Source organism: Octodon degus, unplaced genomic scaffold (assembly GCF_000260255.1).
Source record: "Octodon degus isolate 3935 unplaced genomic scaffold, OctDeg1.0 scaffold00185, whole genome shotgun sequence".
Taxonomy (NCBI): domain Eukaryota; kingdom Metazoa; phylum Chordata; class Mammalia; order Rodentia; family Octodontidae; genus Octodon; species Octodon degus.
In genome coordinates this window covers 3,346,277-3,351,010 of record NW_004524761.1, presented here as the reverse complement: position 1 = coordinate 3,351,010, position 4,734 = coordinate 3,346,277, and the positions used below count along the sequence as shown (strand labels likewise).

The following is a 4,734-nucleotide window of genomic DNA, read 5'->3' as shown; positions in this document are numbered from 1 at the left end:
GCCCCGCCCCCTGGTGGGCTGAGCTGGCCACACACACACACACACACACACACACACACACACACACACAAATAAATAAAATTAAAAAAAAAAAAAGTGATTCCTGGGCCGGGGAAATGGCTCAGTGGAATAAGTGCTTCCCTGGCAAGCGCAAAGGCCTGAGTTCAATCCCCGCTTCCTCAAAAAAAAAAAAAAAAAAAAAGTGATTCCTATATCCTGTTAAGCAATACCTTTTAGGGGTCAGACATTTTAATTTTTTCCATATGACATCAAACACTTCATTTTTCACTTCTTATAATTTTCCTCTAGTTTGCAGTACTTGAACTAAAGGAAATTCATCTGAACATAAAGTTTAACTTAGAAGACCACGTTGTAAAGCAGCCAGACAGTAGGAATGATTCCCTTGGTCTCTGCTTTAAAAAAGGAAAAAAATACGTGCTGTCCATGAAAAACTGATTTGGTTGTCTTCCTCCAGTGAAATGATCTGTAGGCTGTTGATTAAATGAACTGGTTCTCAGTGCTATTTGTATTGCTGAAAGCTCTAAAAGGTCCACTGTCACTGGTATAGGGGATCCTCAGAGGGAATCTGCAGGATTCCCAGTCCCTGAGGTGTTCATCCTCCAGCTTCAGTGTTTCTGTGACACTGCCTTTCACACTGATGTGAGCAACCCTCCTGGCCCTATACAGCAAGTGTGTCTCCAGCAGTGTTTATCCCTTGGCATTTGCATGGTGCTAGAGACTGCTGTGGTCACCTATCTAGGTCCTCTTCAGGATTATAAGTGATTGTCAGGGGCAGGCTTTGATTTGAAGGGATCTGTCAAAACTGTGAAACAGCATCAATTTAAGGAAGATGGTTATGTAGTTATGTGTACTCACCTGTGCACTTGTCAGCTCCAGTGTGCTGACATTGTTTCATCACTTTTTCACCTGCTAATGAAAAGTGATCAAACAGAGATTACTTGGGTTTGTAATGGTTCTGGCTGCATTATAATCCTTCAGTTTGGTTTTTACAGTTCCTTCTAATCCTCTGATACCTTTTCAGTGTTATTTTTTTTGAGGGAGCAGATGTTGAGACAGGTTCTTACTGTGTAGCTCAGGCTGGCCTTAAACTCATGGGGATTCTCCTGCCTCAGCCTCATAAGTCCTAGTACTACAGGTGTGCACCACCATACCTAGCTCTGATGTTGTTACATTCCTGCATTGTTCTACCTCTTTATTTTTTTATGTATGTATGTATGTATGTATGTATGTATTTTGATACAGGGTCTTGCTATGCTGTTTGGACTTGGTGATCCTCCTGTCTCAGCCTTCTTAGTGCTGAAATTACAGGCGTGCACGACCATGCCCAGTTCTGAAGGTGGTGCGGCATGCAGTACCAGAGATCAAGCTCAGAGACTTTGTGCTTGCCAGGCAGATGCTTATGTTGCTGAGCTATCTCTCCCCAGCCCTGTTCTACCTCTTAAGATGTCTCTGAATCTGAATGAAAGTTGCCCTTACAACGAGGGAGGTAGCTTAGTGGCTTTAAGCGCCTGCCTGGCAAGTGCAAGGTCCTGAGTTAGATCCCTGGTACCAAAAAAAAAAAAAAAAAAAAAAAAAAAAGTTGCCCTTATTTCAGTATTATTGGTTTACCAAACAGAATTGAATTATGAGTTTGAAAAATGGCTCACAGTTCCTAATGTTTTAACTTTCTGCAGTATTAGAGTTTCTCTGCATTTTGTCAACCTTGTAAAGATTTATGCCTCTAGTCTCATCAAAAAAGATATGGAAGTGTTTCTTATGGCTTTTAAAGTAATCTGAAGTGGTATAAAAGTCACTCAGTGCTGGGTACCACAAAATAGTTCTCCATATGTATTTATTAAAGTTATAAATATATCTATCTTTTCCTCTTCTAACAATACTTGTAGTTTTCTCCCAAATTATTTCCAAAAGAACCAAAATGACGTCCTCAGAGAAAACTGAGGATATAATATAGTGGAGGATGTGGATAATGCTAAGGATGTGGCTCAGAGGCAGAAAATTTTGGTTGGCATCCATGAGGCTGTAAGCTCAATCCCAGCACTATCAAAAAATTACTGTTCTGAGTTCATTTATGTGTATGTCATGTATATTCTTTCCTTAAAATTGAAAATACATTATTCACTATTTTCAGAGAAGCATGTCCCCAAAATACAGGCTTTTGAGAGAAAATTTATCTTAGAAGTATTTTATGGAGTCTGATTTTTACATGGTTTTTGTTTTGTTTTTAACTTTGCTAGTAGCATGACGTCTTTGGTATCCTCCTGGTAAATCTCCCTGTGTGAGATTTGCAGAACTGTCAGAGGAAACCATAGACATGCTGTGTGTGTTGTGTTAGGGAGATTACCTGCACACTTGGATTCTGTCCCTTCTTTTTTTTTCCCCCCTCGGAACTGGGGATTGAACTCAGGCCCTTGCACTTGCCAGGCAAGCACTTATTCTACTGAGCTATCTCCCTGGCCCCAAAGATTACAGATCTATTTTTCGTTATTGCTGCAAGGATTAAATGTAGAATGAAAAATTGCTGCTTCTGTTTTGTTCTCTTGCTAAAGCAGAAGAGAGAATAAGGAAAAACTATTGACTTAATAGGTGTTTAGAAAAAGAATATCAGTGCTTTGTAGTTCTGGAGGTCTTGGTGATGTTAACTAAAATTTTAATGTTTATTGAATACTTTGATGTTGGTGTATAGTAATCTTAAAACTATGCTAAAATGCTGCTCTCTTGTCTCCAAACATTCTGCCTTTGTGACTGCACCCCTCTCTTCGCCAGAATAACAAGCTGACTAGAATTTCACTATTCAATATCCTTCTCTGGCAGATGTTTTCTGGCACACGCCTTCCTGCATTTCTGAATTCTCTCTCAAGAAGCAAGAGAACACCTGCAGGAAGTGAATCAAGGCGCAGAACAGAGGAATAATCACCTGCTTTAAAAATAAAGTACTGTTGAAAAAATCATTTCTCTCTATTTGTTCCTAGATGTAAAATTTAATAGTTAATGCAGAATTCTGTAATCATTGAATCATTAGTGGTTAATGTTTGAAAACATTCTTGCAATCAAGTCTGTGATGTATTAATAATGCCTTATGTATTGTTCCTAGTCATTTTAAATAGCATGAGCCATGTCCCTTTAGTCAGTAGGGGGCAACCTTGCTTTATTCATTCTCCATCTCAAAAGAATTGGAATTACAGATTTTAGCATAAGATATAAGGCTGGTTATTTTAAAGGGGTTTTCCCAGAAGTTAATACTTTTGTTATGATTGCATTTCTGCTCATAACCCATATTTGCTGTTAAAATTAATCTGGAAATTTATTCTGTTGTACCATGTGTGAATAACTGGAAGCAAAATCAGTGTGAAATACAGTCTTAATTGGTAAATAAGCATTAATTTTTTATAGTCTACATTCAGAATTTTACAGTACCTTATTGTTCTGTGGTGTGTACTTAAGGAATTCAGAAAGTGTTACTGCATAAGCAGAAAGGACAAAGACAAATACAGGTTAAGTACTAAAGTGTAATTCTTGACAGTGTATAATTCCTGATACTCTGTATAATTAGAGTCCCAAAAGATTAGGTAACTACGAGCAAAGAAAGAATTAGCTTGGAACTTTTGAGATGATCCCTAACATACTGTACTACTTGCTTTTACAATGTGTTAGCAGAAACCTAGAAATGTAGAATGATGTGCTTTCTGCCCAAGTAGTAGTTCACCTTGGTTTGCTATATTAAAATTGTAAATACAGCAGAACATTAATAAATGTCTCTTGTGTAGCACCTTTCACTGTAGATTAGTGTTTAATTTTTTTGGTTTGTATTTATTGCTTGCTTAAACAATGTCTCCTAATCCTGTGGAGTCACTCAGTAAATATTAAAAAGCTGGTTTTGGATCAGTTTTTCCTTTATTTTCAGCTTTATTTTTTTTCTTGCAAATCCTACTCTATACATTCCTAAAAATGTATGTGAATGTTGGTTCAGCAAAAGATAGGGATGAAAACAGAGAAACTGTACAGATTTAATTTTTCGGGAGTTCCTGAGTGTGCTTTACTCTGTAGACTTGATCCAAACTGGCAGTGTTTTCCACACGTTCTCTACATTTTTCCCTTTTCTCAGTTGAAATAGTCTGTGGGCCAGAAGCAATGACAGTGTGTACCAGTGATCTCAGCCCAGCATTTAGGAGGCCAAAGCAAAGAGGGTCACCATGAGTTTGAGGCCAGCCTAGAATACATAGTGAGACCCAGTCTACAAAAAACAAAACAAAAACAAAAAAACAAGCAAATAGCCTGTGGTTTGAGTCCCATGTGTACCCAGTTGAAGCCAAAGATTTCTCACTTTGATTTCTTTTTTTTTTTTTTTTTTCTTTTTAATTTTAGCACAGGGTCTGCAGAGTCTCACATATAGCTCAGACTCATAGTGATCCTCCTGTTTACAGCCTCCCAAGTGCTGAGATTACAGGGCATACTACCATGCCTAGCCCAGATATTGGAGACCAGTGGTTCTTAAAATGTGGACTATTTGATTTTTTTCATATTCTATTTAAATTATACATAAAGACAAGAATACAGCAAGGTAATCAGATTGCTTATACAAATCAGCACTGACCTGGTACAGTAGCTGTAGATGTTCATTAATCTGCTGCCCATGAATGTCTGGAATCCCATGGTCACCCAGAGCCAGCATGTGAAGTATTTTGGGGAATCGATGCACAGAAAAGAAAAATATTT

The 4,734-nt window shown here is 37.9% G+C and overlaps 1 protein-coding gene across 1 annotated transcript in view; it reads left to right on the top strand.

Moving 5' to 3' along the window:
* Ndfip1 (Nedd4 family interacting protein 1) overlaps nucleotides 1-3,792 on the top strand; it is a 75,931-nt gene extending 72,139 nt beyond the window's left edge. Inside the window, exon 8 of the mRNA XM_004643848.2 lies at nucleotides 2,833-3,792. The gene's annotated coding sequence lies outside the window, so the exon portion shown is untranslated. The remainder of the gene's footprint in view (nucleotides 1-2,832) is intronic.
* The last annotated feature ends 942 nt before the right edge of the window (nucleotides 3,793-4,734 follow it).